A 20,510-nucleotide genomic window follows, 5' to 3' on the forward strand; every position below is an offset into this window, starting at 1 on the left:
TGCAATACTTGGGGATCGCGCTCGCCCCCACGCTGCAAGCGACGATCACCATTAACTACGAGGCGATGTACACGAAAGTCAAGGAAGAAATGGGGAGGTGGAACAAGGGGACCATTTCTTGGCTGGGGCGAGTGGCAGCTGTCAAGATGACGGTCTTACCACAAATTTTATACCTGTTTCGCGCTCTGCCCTTGCAGCCCCCCAAGGGGTGGATTCCACGGATGCAGACAGAAGTGTCCCGATTTGTGTGGCAGGGCCGCGCCCCCCGAATGCGCCGCGCACTTACTACTCTGGCTCCGGAATCGGGAGGCTTGGGGGTCCCGGACTTGCGCAGATACTTCCAGGCCTCTCAATTGAGATACCTGGTGGAGTGGAGCAGGCTGGAATCCGACAAGCATTGGCTTTTTCAGGATCAAGCGGTAGCCGGGCGCCCGCTGCAAGACATACCATTTCTCCGCCGATCGCACCGTCCCCCGAATCTCTATGCCTCTTCCATCACACGGGTCCCGTTAAGGGTGTGGGACGCCACCAATCGTGTATTTGACTTCACCACTTTCCCCTCTCCTTTCACACCTATAGTGAACAATCCCGACTTCACACCGGGGACAGAACCTGGGGGCTTTTCGCGCTGGAGGGAGAAGGGTTGTAAGGCACTATACCACATGTACACGACTGACGGGATTGTCCCCTTCCAAAGCTTGAAAGACGATTTCCAGTTGGATGAAACGGACCGCATGAGATATTGGCAAGTTAGGCACTGGGCCCTTCACCCACAGGTCAGGGGATCGGCGGACAGGGAACTGTTGCCGTATGAAAAATGGTTAGTGACGCGCACCTCAGACGCGAAACTAATCTCCGATCTGTATAAGATGCTGCAACGTCCGCCCTCACATTTCCATATCCCCGGCAGGGAGAGGTGGCACAGGGAATTAGGGAGGACTCTTAGTCATAAGGAATGGGAACACATATCATACCGAGCGCGGCATTCAGCTTACCATGTGGGCCTCACGGAAACATTTACCAAGGTCTCTACTTATTGGTACCGCACTCCGGAGAGGTTACACGAGATGAACCGGCTGATTGATGATAGGTGCTGGCGCGACTGTGGGCAGAAAGGCACTCTAACACATATCCTGTGGGACTGTCCAATTATACAGGCATATTGGTCAGAGATACTTGATGAGATTGATGTGTGCTTTGGGATTGAACTGCCCAGATTTCCTGCTTATACCCTGCTAGGCCTCCCTAACAGGTTAATGTATCCTTTGAAATCCCGACGGGGGAGGCAGATTGCGATAATGTTGGGTTCAGCGGTTCAGAACATTTTAATACACTGGCGCACACCCACTGTTCCCTCCTTGACAGGGTGGCTACATAGACTGTGGCATGTTCTGGGGATGGAAAAACTCTCTCTCACGTTAGCTGGGGAGGTGGATGGCTTTGAGGAGTTGTGGCAGCCTTTTCATGCACTGCTGTCCACGGAATTCAAGGAAATAACATGCCCTAGATACCTGAGGCTCATGAGGCTTACGCCACCGATGTGAGGAACTGTTGGCGTGGGTTGCAGGGGAGTACTAGCGGGTGGTGCTGAGGAGTGGATGCGCGCTAGAGACTACACCAAGGCTTTGGTTTTACATGACACCGGACGGAGTGGGGGGAGGGACTGTGGGGGGAGGGTTTGTTGGTTAATGGGGGGTTCGATTGGTATGGGTACGGCTTTTTCGGCCTTTGTTTCCTGCATATTGCAAAGTGTTGGGTCAGGTGCTGGACGGCCCCAGAGGCCGGGACATTTGAACTGCATTCCGGAGATGCTTCTGACGCGAGCACTGACCCTTTGTATGTTTGTCTACCTCTACCACTGTACCTCTCTAATAAAAATACTTTAAACATAAAAGATCATGTTATGATCAATTCCACAATGTGCAATGTAAGTCACCACAAAAATTTGCTAACAGTAAAGAACAAAATATATAAAAAATATAAAAAAGAGAGAGAGACAACAAACAACAGTGCATAATTATACAAACATACTGAATTAGTTACTCCACATGGAATTCATAATATTATTTCATAGTTGTCCATAAATCATATCCTCTATTGGACAACCAACACGATCCTTGGATGTAACCCAATATGAAACTACAATACGTCGACGCGTTTCGGTGGCACTTTTATTAATTCAAGCCACCTTCTTCAGGACAAAATATAAAGCGATCTCTCCTTTTAAAAACCACAAACATATCCTATTTAAGAAACATATAAACATTACAATATAACGAAAGTGTAAGCCAAATGATTAATGACATTCCAAGGTGCCCTCCCCTAGATAATATTCCCACCCCCACCCACATCAGGGGCGTGAGTATGGGCCCATCTTATTTATTGGACAGGAATCAAACGTTTTTTAAGACAATGTTAAAAGCATTACATTTTTCCTCACTGGAGGCTTGTACTAAATGGGGCATATCAAATACATAGAACAATACATTTCAAGGGAAACCTATCAGATCATAGTATTGTAAAGCACAACCGGCCATAGAGTCCCATTGCAGTTAACCATTCATAAGTCACATTTTCCCAGAAAAACATTCACATACGGTATGCCATTCAGGCTCAGTCACATACCTAATTTTACACACAAACAAAGGCTAATATGATAGAAAGTACCACCCACCTTTTGATATATCCGGGGAGGCTCCGAAATTTTTGGGGGATATCAATTAAAAGTAGCGGGGCTCCTTAGGGCTCCAAGCGCTAGTAGGTACAGTCTCTATGGACAAGATAAAGGTAATCAATTTATACCTAGTATAAAAAAAACACTATCTAATTGGGTAGAAGGATACTATAAATCCTAAAGACAAACTGCAACCTACCAATGACTTGGCAGTTGTCCTCCAATTGGGGGGTACCGATGGATCAAACTTCCAGTCTTCTATTTTCCCTATAGTTAGTGTGGCAGTCCTAATACTGGAATTGAACTAACACACATAGGGTAACTCTGTTATTGGTCCCTGATTTTTCTATATATCCCTTAAGATGAAACTAAATTAGTGGAGGGTACTCACCAGAGTTCATAATGTGAATGTATACAATGCGGTTTACAAATAAGGAATCCCCATCAATGTCCAGTGTTTTTTCAGAGACGTAGGATGGATCTAGAAAAGGTAACCACAATTTTCTATAGAATATATATAAACGGTAACCCATTAACGGAGAAATCGATAAATTCATTTTCTATCTCTAACAAGATACTGAGGAAGGATCTTGCCAACTTCCAATCTAGCAGACCCCTTATACAGAATGCTAATGACATCCTGGTATGCAGCTTTTCCGAGGGTTTGTGCTGCCAAGAAAAGATAGCTCTCCTTACTGCACCTGCCACAAAGGGGTATAAAGTGGGAAAGGGAAAACTGCAGTATGTACAGCAGGAGGTTAGTTATCTGGCTCATGCAGGAATGTGTTGACTCTATCAGGGCTATGCCACCACCATATATTAAAAAAAGGTATGCACAAGTTTTTAGGACTATGTAGTTATATCTTATAGTGGGTTTTTGACTGCAGCATGCTTATCGCTCTCTTACTCAGGGCCATGAAGAAGGCCAGGGTGAGCCATGAGGAACTAACATGGACAGCTGAAATGCGCAAGACTTTGCACAAATTAAAAGCAGAGATATCACACTCCCCCGTTTTAGAGATACCAAAATATAAGAAGGAATTTTCTGATTTATTCATAGCGACAGACGAGTCATGACAGCTGTCATAAACCAAAAGTAGGTCCTGGGACACAAGTCACTTGCATATTACAGTGGGCTCTAGGATTCAGTCACGCAGGGTCATTTTTTTGTGTGAAAAGGCATTGGAAGCAGTGGCCATTGCTGTTGACAAAAACATCTTCTTCGTGATGGGGGCTTCGCTGACACTCTATGCTGAACACTCAGTGTTTGCAGTCATACAGAAGAGCACAATGACCAAGCAATGGGTGTCGGCTGTGAGCTGATGCTCTTTAGGCTATCCCTAAAAATAGTACGATGCCATCAGGTAAATCCAGCCACCTTTCTACTGCATGAGGTCAAGGAGGTAGAGGAGACCCATGAATGTGTGACCCATATCCCCAAGGGATCAGCCAGGCAGAGGAGGATCTATTCACAGATAGTGAAGCATTATTCATCGATGTATCCTCCACAATAGACCAAGAAACTGGGGTATGTAACACAGTGGTGACAGCTCGTAGCAACGCAGCCTCAGAGGTGCTGCACATCACCAAGCAGCTCAGTCTCCTCCCCCCTCTTGGCACAGGCGGCAGAACTGACAGTGCTAATTGAAGCCTGCAGCCAAAGTGCAGAGAAAACTGTAAAAATGTACTCCGACTCTGTGTATGTCACCACTACAGTGCACTCTAGCATTGACAGATGGAGAAGATGAAGGTCTCTAATATCAGATGGAAGCCCCTTCGTACACAGGGACCACCTAGATTTGATGATAGACACTGTGCCACCCCAGGGCCTCCTCATCAAGGCTATACACTCTTCCATTGCAGTCTGTCTCTTGGTTCAGGAAAATATGAAGAGTTGGCAAGGCACCTAGCCCTGTGTGCCATGCTAATCATACACTGCATAAGACACAGGTAAGTACAGGTAAGTCACCCCTACTGCAGGCCTTTAGCCCTATGGCAGGGAGCACTCTATCCTATGTGAGGACATATCAGTATGAGCAGGTATTCCCCTACAATGTCCAGTCTATTCTGAGATGTTGTAATTGAACAGGAAAGCCTTAAAGTGTACATGGGCTGGATATCTGTCAACACGAGTTTTCTCGTCCATGATGGCTTCCCTGATTTCTAAGATGTTTTGTACCAAACATCTTGCCTTAATAAATCTTCACTGATGCCAGTGTTTGATATATTAATACATTCACAGAGGAGACTTTTTTAGAGGGTCCTAAAAACTCAAACAAACATTAGTTGTTTCTCTGGCCGGTTTTTACCAGCCTGCCACCACCAGGCATGTTTCTGACCTCATGGGGTGATAGCCAGTGCTCTCTGAGTACAGAAACAATACCTGCTCTGAGCGAGAAACTTTCACACCTCCTACAGACAGGATGGCCTTCCTGGGTGGGAAGCTTCAAAGGCATTGCTGCACTTGAAATCCAACCGAAGAAACCCCTGATAGTATGGGAGGCCAAGCCCTGTTTCCTGTTCCACTTTTGGAGGGAGGAAAGGTGGGTAGATTAGTTAGATGAGAAGGAAGGTCCCCCCTCAGCCTGCACCACCCCTAGGGCTGGTCAGGCGAGGTGAACCCCTATCCTGAAATTCCACCATTTTGAGATGGTGGGAAACCTCCAATCATGGCTAAGGTTGTGCCTCTTCCCACAGGAAGTGGGCACTAGAGGGTGTAGACTTCCTAAAGGTTGATAGCCTATTGGCTATCCCTTGTCTCCCCTTGCAATACCCCTAAGTTCAGTATTTAGGTAGCTCAATGAGACCAGAAATTCGGATTCATTGGACCAAAGAAGAGCAGGACTAAGAAAACCCACTGCACGAAAACTGAGGCATTTCTGCAGAAGATAAATACTCAAACCATGCCAGTTGCTCGAAGGACTCAACAATTGCTGCCTGCTGTGTTGTTTTGAAACTGCAAGCACTCCAGGAACCACCCCAGAGCAGCTAGAACCTTTAAGAAATTGCAAGAAGATACCTTTAATTTAAGGTATCACTCCCCTGAACACTGCAGACACTGATCCCGTAAAGTCTGTTCTTTTGACCTGCTGCTCCCTGCTGAACTTGACACAGCACTGAAGGAGGAAGAGGTGCAACAGCTCCAGAGGGTCAAATCTGCTTCTCCATCAGGTGTGGTGGCTCTAGGACCTACTACAGCCACGGCGTACCAACGGACACCCAATGGTAAAATCTAAGAAGAAAAGACCACTCCTGATTCCCAATGCACCAGAAGCAACTTCCTGAGTTGCCCTGCTGTCCCGAGATAACCTCTTCAAGCTACCTGCTCCTGAACATGAGGACCCTAAAGACACACAATGCCCAGCTGGCTGTTTCCTATGCACCCGGCCCCACCAGCACCGAATAATCAACTCTGCTCCCATGGTACCCAGGCCCTTGTAAACTCCTCCCTCTAAGGAGACCCTGCAGATTTACCTATAAGCCCACCTGTGCAGCTTATTTTCAAGTGGTCCCCGATGTCTTTGCACACCAGTTTCCAAGGCCCTCAGCACTCTGCTCCCGTCCGTTCCAGGATGCTCCCAAACTTCTCCTACTAAACTTTGGACCTGGTACCGAAATCAACCTAAAACAAGAAGGTGAACTTCATGAAAGCATAGCCGGATTTTAGATGCATTTTTCCCTTTTGCCCATTGTTTCATATGGTAGGTAACTGCGCAATAAATATTTTTTTTCCGAACTTTGAAAAATTGTAACTCTGAAAGTACCTACCTTAGAGCTGTGTTTTTGGTCTTAAAACATACCTAAAAATCTACTTAAAAAAATAATTGGTGTAAGATGTATTCCTGAGTGTGTGCCCAATTATTGCCTATGTGAATGCTTCACACTATCCTCTGGTAAGCCTAACTGCTTGCACCACACTACCACAAAAAGAGGATTTTAATTATCTGCTTTTACCTCTGTGTACCACTTAAGGATTATCTGGGCTCTCTGCACAGTGTACTTATTTTTAGAACACTATATAGAGAGCGAGCTTCCTACATTTGGTGGATCAGCGGTAGAATATAAGACTTTGCATTTGCTGGAACCACTTTGTTAATATTTGACCACATGAGTAAATCCAAAAATAGTCTTTAACTAGTCAAATTTTAGATGGCTCTATTGTTTCCACATTTCTAAAAGTAACTGCTAGGGCCTCGATTAAGTCCCTGAAACAATCTGTATAGAAATGTAAAAATCTATACTTTAGTTAGGACATATCATTTAGTATTTAGGTATATTTTTTATAACTTCATAAAAAGGTCCCAACTTTAGTACAATAATGCCTGAAACAAGTATCCATGATCAGGAGCTCAACCTGATCCCTTACCTAGACCTGAGCCATGCCAGATGCATGGACCTCCTTAAGGGGCCCTGCATCTGGCCCCAGGATGCTTGTTTCCCGTCCAGGGAAGACCAAGCTTGGCAGTTCGGACTGGACTGTTTCCATGAGGCAATGAGTCAAGACTGATTTGGATATAGCTGGATCTGAACTGGAGTTGCGAAGTGAGCTAAAGAGAACGATGATGGATTCAACCCAGATTTGTGACTGGGGGTGAGTGTCTGAAAAGTGTAAGCTCTCTGTCCGTCATCTCCTTGTGTTAGCTTTGTTCATCCTAAGTTGGGAAGGTATGCCCAGACAAAGGTCCCTTGTTCACTTTGCCACTGGATTCAAGGTAGCCTGGCTGATGAAGGGACGTACCCTGTAACCGGTACCAGGATGCTTGTTTCCTGTCCACGGTAAACCTGACCAGGCAGTTCGGGCTGGATTGTTCTCATGAAGCAAAGGGGCAAGATTGATTTGCATATAGCTGGGTCTGAATAGGGGTGCCAAGTGAGCTAAAGAACGATGATGATTCAACCCAGATCTGTGACTCGGGTGAGAGTTTCATAAGCTTCAGCGCTCCGACCATCATCTCCTTGTGTTTGCTTTGTTGGCCCTAAATTGGCAGGGTATGCCCAGATGTGGCTCCCTTGCTCACTTTGCCACTTGATTCAAGTTAGCCTGGATGATGAAGGGGGGTTTCCTCGAAACTGGTCCCAGGATGCTTGTTTCTGGTCCAGGTAAGTCCTGCTTCGGCAGTTTGTACTGGACTGATCTCATGAGGCAAAGAGTCAAGACTGACTTGCATTTAGCTGAGTCTGAACTGGAGGGACGAAGTGAGCTAAAGAATGATGATGGATTCAACCCAGATAAGTGACTAGGGGTGAGTGTTTCATATGCTTCAGCAATCCGGCCGTCATCTCCTTATGTTTGCTTTGTTCATCCTAAATTGGTAGGGTATGCCCAGATGTGGGTCCCTTGCCCACTTTGCCACTTGATTCAAGTTAGCCTGGCTGATGAAGGGGGGTTACCTCAAAACTGGTCCCAGGATGCTTGTTTCTAGTCCAGGTTAGTGCTGTCTTGGCAGCTTGCACTGGACTGAGCCCATGAGGCATAGGGTCAAGACCAAATTGCATTTAGCTGGGTCTGAACTGGGGTGACAAAGTGAGCTAAAGAACATTGATGGATTCAACCCAGATCAGTGACTCGGGGTGAGTGTCGGAAAAGTTTCAGGGCTCCGTCCAACATCTCCTTGTGTTTGCTTTGTTTACCGTAAATTGGCAGGGTAGGCCCAGAAGTGGGTCCCCTGCTCACTTTGACATTGGATTCAAGCTAGCCTGGCAGATGAGGGGTGTTATCCGGAAATCGGTCCCAGGACGCTTGTTTCCAGTCCAAGGAAGACGTGGCTTGGCAATTCGGGCTGGGCTGTTCCCATGAGGCACAGGGGCAAGACTGATTTGCATGGAGCTGTGTCTGAACAGGGGTGGCAAAGTGAGCAAAAGAATGATGATGGATTCAACCTAGATGTGTGACTGGGGGTGAGTGTCTAAAAAGTTTCAGCACTCTGTCCATCATCTCCTCGTGTTTGCTTTGTTCGCCCTAATTTGGCAGGGTATGGCCAGATGTGGGTCCCTTACTCACTTTGGCACTGGATTCAAGCTAGCCTAACTGGTAAGGTGTGTTAGCCCACAACCGGTCCCAGGACACTTGTTTCCGGCTCGGGGAAGACCTGGCATGGCCGTTTGGACTGGACTGTTTCCATGAGGCACATGGTCAACACTGTTTTCCATTTAGTTGGGTCTGAACTGGGGTGACGAAGTGAGCTAAAGAACGATGATGGATTTAACCCAGATCAATGACTGGGGTGAGTGTCTGAAAAGTTTCAGCACTCCGTCCATGATCGCCTTGTGTTTGCTTTGTTTGCCCTAATTTGTCAGGGTATTCACAGACCTGGTTCTTTTGCTAACTTTGCCACTGGATTTAAGCTAGCCTGGCTGATGAGGGGTGTTACCTCAAAACTGGTCCGAGGATGCATGTTTCTGGTGTAGGGAAGTCCTGGCTTGGCAGTTTGGGCTGAATTTGTCCCATGAGGCATATGGTAAAGACTGATTTGCATATAGTTAGGTCTGAACTGGGGTGGCAAAGTGAGCTAAAGAATGATGATGGATTTAACCCAGAACTGTGACTGGGGCTGAGTGAAAAGTTACAGCACTGCATGGGTCCATTGTTCACTTTGCCACTGGATGCAAGCTAGCCTGGCTGATGAGGTGTGTTATCCGGAAACCGGTCCCAGGACCAATGTTCCCTCTAATTTTTTTCCTCTGTGTGCGGCAGTGGAGGGTCTCCGTGCGCTGCAACCATGGCTATGTGCGCCAGGAACCAAACCGCGCGTGTCTGCGGCGCCAAATGGCACTCAAAACGTTTACTTTAAAAAGTGAAAAGATGGTGCATTTTCACACATACAGCGCCACAATAAGGGTCTTAAGGGCAGTTTGCAAATTGGATAAGCACGCCATGACATGAATTGGTTACACTGGCAAGTACACTTCAAGTTTAGAAAAGCACAAGACTTCAATGGTGGTACCATCATAAGATTATAATAAATATTCTTAACTGGAGCACAGTTCATTGGGTGGGGAAATGTTGCGAGCCTATACAATATCACATATACATAAGAAGGGAGAGAGCTGGCAGACTCATAATTCCAAAAATGGATACCCTAAGGAGTGAAATGCTTTTGTTCTGTACACATACTGAAATTGTGGATTGAAATATGCTGTCAAATGAAGGGAAAAGGTAGCACTGTGAAATAAAATAACTGCCTAGGATCACACAGTCAAGTGGGGAAGCCGGCAGTCTGTGTTACATCAAAGAGTATGCTTTATATTTAACTATTTGATGGGCTACATCAGTACTGTACATTAAATAAATACACTAATAACATGTCAAAGCAAGTTGTGCAGGAAGCCATTCCAGAAAAAAGTACAAAGTTAAAGCAAAGTAGGTTGCTTTATTTTAATGTTAACATCACAGACTTCCCCGACATATTATAGCGCCCGATTTTAGGAAAGGATGACCAGCGCAGTGTGTGTTTACTGAAATTCTATGCATGCATTAAAGAATCCGGAAATGCCTCATCCATTCTTGTTTGGAAGCCGGAGATCCCCAAGCAATTTGTATAACTTAAATTTCTTTTAAAAAAACGCCTTTTGAAGCAGAGGCAATTTCAAGAGGGGGACAGCCTGAATTAGGTCTATTGGCATGGACATGTATGCATACAGCAGTGTATTATTTATTGGTACGCAAGGGCTTGTGGAAAGTGAGCAATCAGACAGCACGAAAATTCGTTCCCTTTTTCTTGCCTCTGTTCCCCTCGCTGTCCCCATGCTCTCTCTGCCAGGTCTTTCCTTCTGTACCCCCTGCTGCCCATGTCTCTGCCCAGTTTTCCCTTCTGTTCCCCTCGCTGCACCCGTGCCTCTCTGCCCGTTCTGCCTTCTGTTCTTAGCTGCCCCTATATTTCTGTATTTTGCCTCCTTGCCACTAGTTATTTGTGCTTGTCTGACCTCTGTGCCACTCGTTTTTCTGCCCCTTTTACCTTCTGTTCCACTCATTTTCCCCTCGCTTTTTGTGCCTTTCTGTCCTGTGTTCCACTTGTTTTTGTGCCTTTATATCCTCTGTCCCTCTTTTTTTGTGCCTTTCTGTCCTGTATTCCACTCGTTTTTGTGCCTTTATGCCCTATGTCCCACTCTTTCTGCCCTCTGTCCCACTCGTTTTTTGTGCCTTTCTGCCCTCTGTCCCACTCGTTTTTTGTGCCTTTCTGTCCTGGGTTCCACTCGTTTTTGTGCCTTTCTGCCCTCTGTCCCACTCGTTTTTTGTGCCTCTGTCCTGTGTTCCACTCTTTTTTTGTGCCTTTTTGTCTTCTGTCCCACTCGTTTTTGTGACTTTATGTCCTGTGTCCCTCTCATTTTTGTGCCTTTCTGTTCTGTGTTCCAATCGTTTTGTGCCTTTATGCCCTCTGTCCCACTCTTCCTGCCCTCTGTCCCACTCGTTTTTTGTGCCTTTCTGCCCTCTGTCCCACTCGTTTTTGAGCCTTTATGTCCTCTGTCCCACTCGTTTTTGTGCCTTTCCGTCCTGTGTTCCACTCATTTTTTGTGCCTTTCTACCCTCTGTCCCACTCTTTCTGACCTCTGCCCCACTCGTTTTTTGTGCCTTTCTGCCCTCTGTCCCACTTGTTTTTGTGCCTTTCTGTCCTCTATCCCACTCGTTTTTGTGACTTTATGTCCTCTGTCCCACTCGTTTTTGTGCCTTTATGTCCTCTGTCCCACTCGATTTTGTGCCTTTATGTCCTCTGTCCCACTCGTTTTTGTGCCTTTCTGTCCTGTGTTCCACTCGTTTTTTGTGCCTTTCTGCCCTCTGTCCCACTCTTTCTGACCTCTGCCCCACTCGTTTTTTGTGCCTTTCTGCCCTCTGTCCCACTTGTTTTTGTGCCTTTCTGTCCTCTGTCCCACTCGTTTCTGTGCCTTTATGTCCTCTGTCCCACTCGTTTTTGTGCCTTTCTGTCCTCTGTCCCACTCGTTTTTTTGCCTTTCTGTCCTGTGTTCCACTCGTTTTTTGTGCCTTTCTGCCCTCTGTCCCACTCTTTCTGACCTCTGGCCCACTCGCTTTTTGTGCCTTTCTGCCCTCTGTCCCACTCGTTTTTGTGCCTTTCTGTCCTCTGTCCCACTCATTTTTGTGCCTTTATGTGCTCTGTCCCAATTGTGTTTTGTGCATTTATGTCCTCTGTCCCACTCGTTTTTGTGCCTTTCTGTCCTGTGTTCCACTAGTTTTTTGTGCCTTTCTGCCCTCTGTCCCACTATATCTGACCTCTGCCCCACTCGTTTTTTGTGCCTTTCTGCCCTCTGTCCCACTCGTTTTTGTGCCTTTATGTCCCACTCGTTTTTGTGCCTTTATGTCTTCTGTCCCACTCGTTTTTGTGCCTTTCTGTCCTGTGTTCCACTCGTTTTTTGTGCTTTTCTGCCCTCTGTCCCACTCTTTCTGCCCTCTGTCCCACTCGTTTTTGTGTCTTTATGTCCTCTGTCCCACTCATTTTTGTGCCTTTCTGTCCTGTGTTCCACTCGTTTTTTGTGCCTTTCTGCCCTCTGTCCCACTCTTTCTGACCTCTGCCCCACTCATTTTTTGTGCCTTTCTGCCCTCTGTCCCACTCGTTTTTGTGCCTTTCTGTCCTCTGTCCCACTCGTTTTTGTGCCTTTGTGTGCTCTGTCCCAATTGTGTTTTGTGCCTTTATGTCCTCTGTCCCACTCGTTTTTGTGTCTTTCTGTCCTGTGTTCCACTCGTTTTTTGTGCCTTTCTGCCCTCTGTCCCACTATTTCTGACCTCTGCCCCACTCGTTTTTTGTGCCTTTCTGCCCTCTGTCCCACTCGTTTTTGTGCCTTTATGTCCCACTCGTTTTTGTGCCTTTATGTCCTCTGTCCCACTCGTTTTTGTGCCGTTATGTCCTCTGTCCCACTCGTTTTTGTGCCATTCTGTCCTGTGTTCCACTCGTTTTTTGTGCTTTTCTGCCCTCTGTCCCACTCTTTCTGCCCTCTGTCCCACTCGTTTTTGTGCCTTTATGTCCTCTGTCCCACTCGTTTTTGTGCCTTTCTGCCCTCTGTCCCACTCTTTCTGCCCTCTGTCCCACTCGTTTTTTGTGCCTTTCTGTCCTGTGTTCCACTCGTTTTTTGTGCCTTTATGTCCTGTGTTCCACTCGTTTTTCTGCCTTTCTGCCCTCTGTCCCACTCTTTCTGCCCTCTGTCCCACTCGTTTTTTGTGCCTTTCTGTCCTGTGTTCCACTTGTGCCTTTATGTCCTGTGTTCCACTCGTTTTTGTGCCTTTATGTCCTGTGTCCCACTCGTTTTTGTGCCTTTATATCCTGTTTGTGCCTTTATGTCCTCTGTCCCACTCGTTTTTGTGCCTTTATGTCCTCTGTCCCACTCGTTTTTGTGCCTTTCAGCCCTCTTGCCTACTGTTCCGCTCGTTTCCCCAACTGCTGTGACCTTTTGTTTAAATATTGCTGACAATCAGAGCCCCTTCACGGGCTCCGATTAACAGCAATACTTAAACAAGATGCCACAGTCTGCCCCGCGCTTTACTAACAAAAGAGTAGACACTTTCCAAACACAGCGTGTGCTAAAGTACACACTGTGTTTGGAAAGTGTGTATGCTTTTGTCCTCTGTCCCACTCGTTTTTGTGCCTTTCTGCCCTCTGTCCCACTCTTTCTGCCCTCTGTCCCACTCGTTTTTTGTGCCTTTCTGTCCTGTGTTCCACTTGTTTTTTGTGCCTTTATGTCCTGTGTTCCACTCGTTTTTCTGCCTTTCTGCCCTCTGTCCCACTCTTTCTGCCCTCTGTCCCACTCGTTTTTTGTGCCTTTCTGTCCTGTGTTCCACTTGTGCCTTTATGTCCTGTGTTCCACTCATTTTTGTGCCTTTATGTCCTGTGTCCCACTCGTTTTTGTGCCTTTATATCCTGTTTGTGCCTTTATGTCCTCTGTCCCACTCGTTTTTGTGCCTTTATGTCCTCTGTCCCACTCGTTTTGTGCCTTTCAGCCCTCTTGCCTACTGTTCCGCTCGTTTCCCCAACTGCTGTGACCTTTTGTTTAAATATTGCTGACAATCAGAGCCCCTTCACGGGCTCCGATTAACAGCAATACTTAAACAAAATGCCACAGTCTGCCCCGCGCTTGACTAACAAAAGAGTAGACACTTTCCAAACACAGCGTGTGCTAAAGTACACACTGTGTTTGGAAAGTGTGTATGCTTTTGTTAGTGAAGCGCGGGGCAGACTGTGCTATTTTGTTTAAGTATTGCTGTTAATCGGAGCCCGTGAAGGGGCTCTGATTGTCAGCAATATTTAAACAAAAGGCCACAGTCTGCCACGCTCCCACACAGCCGCAAGCGCCACAATCGCCACCAGCCTCCCGCCTCCTTACCTGCACTTCTTACGCCCGCTCCGCCGCCACCGTCACCACTGGAAATGTGCCTCATGTTCGCGCCGCTCGCTTTTTAAAAGCGGCGGACGTGCGACTCTCTAGCGACGTCCTGTGTGCACGCTCCACGCTAGGTGGTGCGCGCTGACGTCAGGGAAGGTGCGCGCGCGTGGCCTAGAGGGAACGGTGCCCAGGACGCTTGTTTCTAGTCCAAGGAAGACGTGGCTTGGCAGTTCGGGCTGGGCTGTTCCCATGAGGCACAGGGGCAAGAATGATTTGCATAGAACTGGGTCTGAACAGGGGTAGCAAAGTGAGCAAAATAATGGTGTTGGATTCAACCTAGATCTGTGACTGGGGTGAGTGTCTGAAAAGTTTCAGCACTCCGTCCATCATCTCCTTGTGTTTGCTTTGCTCACCCTAATTTGGCATGGTATGGCCAGACGTGTGTCCCTTACTTACTTTGCCACTGGATTCACGCTAGCCTGGCTGATGAGGGGTGTTATCCCCAAACTGGTCCCAGGATGTTTGTTTCCCATCCAGGGAAGTCCTGGCTTGGCTTTTTGGGCAAACTGTTCCCATGATGCAAAGAGTAAAGACTAATTTGCATATAGCTGGGTCTGAACTGGGGTGGCGAAGTGAGCTAAAGAACGATGATGGTTTCAACCCAGATCTGTGACAAGGGGTTCGTGTCTGAAAAGTTTCAGCACTCCGACCATGATATCCTTGTGTTTGCTTTGTTCGCCCAATGTTGGCAGGGTATGCCCAGATGTGGGTCCCTTGTTCACTTTGCCACTGGATGCAAGCTAGCCTAACTGATAAGGGGTGTTACCCCAAAACTGGTCCAAGGACGCTTGTTTCCAGTCCAGGGAAGACCTGGCTTGGCAGTTCGGGCTGTACTGTTCTTATGAGGCACAGGGTTAAGACCGATTTGCATTTAGCTGTGTCTGAACTGGGGTGGCGAAGTGAGCTAAAGAACGAATATGGATTTAACCCAGATCTGGGACTGAGGGTGAGTGTCTGAAAAGTTTCACCGCTCCATCCATCATCTCCTTGTGTTTGCATATTCTCCTGACAATACCTGACAAAGATGGTGAGTCTTATGACCTCATCAAAAATACTGTGATTGAGAGCTCTGGACTCACCACTGAAGAGTATAGAATAAGATTAAAGGAGACGCAAAAAACCAAGAGTCTGTCCTGGATGGAATGCGCTGATTTTTCTCTGAAACACTAGGTGGTTGGTTAGAAGGTGGCAATGTGAATGAATTTGAAGGGTGTTATAAATGGGATCTCTGGTTGGTGGAGGCTTGCGCCAAAGCCAGGCAGAGACCACCACTCTAGTCAGGGCTGGGGAGTTACACGCCAAATATAACCCCTGCTCACCCCCTTGGAAGCTTGGCACGAGCAGTCAGGCTTATCCCAGAGGCCATGTGTAAAGCATTTCCGCACGTACAAAACAGCCACAAAATCCCAGGCACACTACAAAAGGAACTCCACACAAGGTTATATCAAAAATAGCCTTTGTATTCTCAAAACACATTAGAACAGAAAACACATAATATACATGGTGCCATCTGGCACTAGGACGTATCTACAAGGGAATTATTTACATATGACAGGGCCACATGGACCACTGTCAGAACCATCACAAAGCGAACTTGGTAAAAGTAAGATAGATCATAAACGTAAAACCAGTAAATACTGGTAATCACTGTACTTAGCATCAGCCTGTGCCATAAACAACAGTATGCACAGTGTCACCCAAGTCTAAATACATTAGACACTAACCTCCTAAGCATAACTCACATTAGGGGTGTAAATCACACATTGAAACATAATCTCTCTAGCATAAACCATGATATGCAGAACAACCTCATAATCATAAAACACAGTTAGAGGTATAACACAGGGTGCATAAAACATACTACACACATTGCATTTCCAGCACCACATCTCATTAGCACATAAATCACATTAGGGCCTTGCGCCCTATAAATCTAACCGTCCCCCTGGCCAACTGGCCATCTCAAAAAGGGGGCTAAAATGCCCTTTGTCCACAAAGTCAGGGCTGCTGCCTAGGCAGAGAAATTCAAGGGTGCGCCACTGCGCAAACCTAAACGTTGCAGCTGCCCACTACTTGCTTGGCAGCTGGGAATATCCGGGGCACAGGAGTGCAACTCACTCCTAACTCAGACATGCCCCTAAAAAATTGTGCCTAAACGGTGCAGCTGCCTACTAGTTGCTGGGCAGCTGTAAACATTCCAATGAGGCCTGGCACCACTGTGCTGCTTCTGTCCCTCTCAGGGACTCCTAAATCAAAACTGCGCCACTGTTGCAACTGCCCTCTGTCTGGGGGGCAGCTGTGCATCAAGAAATCAAAACTGGCACCCTGGTGCCACTGGAGTCCCTCTCTGGGACTCTGGACCTGAAACACTGCCTAATCATTGCAGCTGCCCTCTAACAAGCGGTGTGTTATAAGTAGCTGGGTTCAACCCATGTAGTCAGTGGGACCTGGGTAAGTGATCGATATATGCATAGGGGTCCCAGACCGGACACAGAATTATTTATGAAAAGTTTTTTACAATATTAAAAAATTCTGATCCAAGCAATGAACATGTCCAGTGTTTTTATTTTCACTGCACACTTATTATCATTCAATGATAAGTAAATATCAAAACATTTATATATACAAATTGCGCCCACAAAAAGGGAAGGGAAAGGGGGGTGCAGGGAAAAATTTAAGATAGTTGTACTTCACTAGTCATATATTTACTTATATACACACAGATTCACGAATACAGTAGATAAATGTTAATTGGTCTCCATGAGAGGCCACACAAAGAATGAGCATAAGTCACAACAATTTCATACCAAACAGACTCCTAATCAGCTATATGGATCATGCTATGGTTTAGGAGTTGATAGTGTAGATAGCAGTCTACGTTTCGACCCAGAAGTTTGTAGGATAGTAGATCCTTACTGCGCGGGTCTTCGTCAGGACGTGATGGGGGGGTTGGTTGGGCAGGGGTTGATTCCTAGGTTTAATGAAAAGGAACACTAGTAACTCAAACTGGTCTCGATAGAGTCCCATAAAAGCAAAGCGAAAATATTAAATTAAATTAAATAAGTGACTAAAAAGGACAAAAGGATTATACTGAGGGTGAGCCGCATAGTGCTCGCAGCATTACAGAAGTTTACCTGTTGAATAAGCGGGGCGAGTGCTGTGGAGCACGGCCAGACAAAATGATCCATGGACAATCTGTATGTGTAAGAGTCTGATGTAAAAAGTAACATATTTGGAAGACCAGCATAAATGGATGTTCGATAATTAAAGGATATATTACCTGTAGTATTGAGAAACTGGTTAGAATCACTCCACTATCCGTATCTACAAGATCGGGAAGAGATATAATGGAAGTGGGTCATATAATTGGACATGGAATTGTGATCTCTCTCTTACGCAGGAATGTCATACAACAGAACCGAGGCTTACCTCGTAGTTCGGGATAGCGGGATTGAAGGGAAGGAACTTAATGATCGTCCTGCATTCCTCCATCAGGCGGGAGGGCTTGTGAGCATTCAAGGCTCAAACACGGAGCGATCCGTAGTCATTATCTGTAATATTTAAAAATTTAAGAAAGTAAGGGCCGGTCATTAATGGAGACACACGTGTGGTGAAAGCAGAACCGCACACGGCGCCCGGAGGGAAACTCACCCGAAGTAATCAGGAAAGTGGTTTTGCGGAGGTGTTCAGGGCGGCGTCTCAGCGCGTCTCCTGTAACCAGGGAGTGCTGCCACGAGTAACATGAAGTGTATTCAACCTCGTTTGACTGCGAGCGAAGAAAGACTACCGTTGTTATGGTTACTGAGGGACACATTGACTCGCGCGATAAATTGTAGCAGATTGTTAAACTCAATTCTTAAAAACATAATTACATTCCCTAAATTGTTCTCCAGCAATTAAGACGAATAGGCATGATTATGGATTATTTCAATAGTATTTTCAGGCGCGGACCTGCCCTACAAGGCCGTCAGGCGCCTGACACCATAGGCAAAAGTGCCGGAACAGCATATCAGTAAATTGTGCATTGGTTTTTTAAGCGCGAACCTGCCTAACAGGGCGGTCAAGGCGCATGACACCATGGGATATGAGGGTTCAGTTATCACACGAAGATTCACATAAATCCAAATAACAGTAATAATCAAGCAGGCTAAATTTGCGTGAACCTACCACATGGTGGTTAAACCACAGACCGTTGGACATTCAAAGGGTTGCCAGTTGAGCAAAACTGCTCTCCGATTCATTTAGACCCATACGCACAGAATCAAAAAATTGGATCCATTTAATCTCCCTCACATTTAGGATGGGTTCTGTACTACCACCCCTTGGACCCAGTTTGACCTGTTCTACCACAATCCACTTAAGGCTTTCAGGAGAGTGATTCTTTTCATTACAGTGATCCACAAGTGGGGCTCCTTGGACCTTACACCTTACCCGGCTGCGGTGTTGCAGAAATCGCACCTTCGCACGTTGCTGTGTTATTTATTACAGATAATGACTACGGATCGCTCCGTGTTTGAGCCTTGAATGCTCACAAGCCCTCCCGCCTGATGGAGGAATGCAGGACGATCATTAAGTTCCTTCCCTTCTATCCCGCTATCCCGAACTACGAGGTAAGCCTCGGTTCTGTTGTATGACATTCCTGCGTAAGAGAGAGATCACAATTCCATGTCCAATTATATGACCCACTTCCATTATATCTCTTCCCGATCTTGTAGATACGGATAGTGGAGTGATTCTAACCAGTTTCTCAATACTACAGGTAATTTATCCTTTAATTATCGAACATCCATTTATGCTGGTCTTCCAAATATGTTAGTTTTTACATCAGACTCTCTTACCCATACAGATTGTCCACGGATCATTTTGTATGGCCGTGCTCCACAGCACTCGCCCCGCTTAGTCAACAGGTAAACTTCTGTAATGCTGCGAGCACTATGTGGCTCACCCTCAGTATAATCCTTTTGTCCTTTTTAGTCACTTATTTAATTTAATTTAATATTTTTGCTTTGCTTTTATGGGACTCTATCGAGACCAGTTTGAGTTACTAGTGTTCCTTTTCATTAAACCTAGGAATTAGCCCCTGCCCAACCAACCCCCCCATCACGTCCTGACGAAGACCCGCGCAGTAAGGATCTACTATCCTACAAACTTCTGGGTCGAAACGTAGACTGCTATCTACACTATCAACTCCTAAACCATAGCATGATCCATACAGCTGATTAGGAGTCTGTTTGTTATGAAATTGTTGTGACTTATGCTCATTCTTTGTGTGGCCTCTCGTGGGGACCAATTAACATTTATCTACTGTATTCGTGAATCTGTGTGTATATAAGTAAATTTATGACTAGTGAAGTACAACTATCTTAAATTTTTCCCTGCACCCCCTTTCCCTTCCCTTTTTGTGGGCGCAATTTGTATATATAAATGTTTTGATATTTACTTATCATTGAATGATAATAAGTGTGCAGTGAAAATAAAAACACTGGACATGTTCATTGCTTGGATCAGAATTTTTTAATATTGTAAAAAACTTTTCATAAATAATTCTGTGTCCGGTCTGGGACCCCTATGCATATATCGATCTCTAACAAGCGGGGCAGCTGCAGGGGATGCCAACTGGAAGGGGGCACGGCTCGGGGACCCGCCCTGGCACTCTAAAGGAAGAATTGCCCCCATTGTGGCAGCAGTCCGCCTTGGTGGTACCGCTGTAAATACTCCAGAGGCTCCAACACCTGTGTGCTCTTCAGGGACACATCACATCGTTGGTGGAGTGGCCCGCACTACGGCAGGACAGCTCGGAATCTGGTCTTCGATTGGCACCACCCCGCCCCCTTGAGGCCTCACTCACCGGCTTTGGGAGCAGGACTCTAATCCAGCCCATCTTCGCCCGGGCCCCCTCCTGGGACCCGGGACTCTAATGCACGGCCCTTGATGCTCCAGATGCCACTTCTCTCTACCGGGTGGTGCCGGTCAACGAGGGGCTCCCTCGGCTCACGGGAGCCCCAACTACTTCCAGCCATACTTCTCCTCACCCGGGCCCCCTCCTGGTACCCGGGACTTTTCCACAATACCGGAAGAGGTGGGGTGGGCTCCCGTCCTTCCTTCCACCTGCACTGCTTCCGTTCCTGCCGCCGGCCCCGCCCAGAAGCATGCAAACCTTGCCTGGCTTCTGGGGCAGAGGCCATCCTTTGCTCGGGCGTTGGCGGTGAAACGCGGGGTGGGCACCCGCAATTACAAAGAAAGGCAAATATGAAAGTGGGCAGAGATGGGTAGGCTCCCTCATGATTAAAAATATGCAGCGGGATGGGTACCCTCTTTCATTACGGGAAAAGTCACGGGGTGGGCACCCGCGCATAAAAATGAAAGCAAAACCGCGGGGTGGGCACCCGCGCATAACAATAATTATTTAAGCAGGGTGGGCGACAGCAAAGCTCAGAAAGAGGGGGGAATC

Source organism: Lissotriton helveticus, chromosome 8, assembly GCF_964261635.1.
Source record: "Lissotriton helveticus chromosome 8, aLisHel1.1, whole genome shotgun sequence".
In the NCBI taxonomy this organism is placed as follows: Eukaryota; Metazoa; Chordata; class Amphibia; order Caudata; family Salamandridae; genus Lissotriton; species Lissotriton helveticus.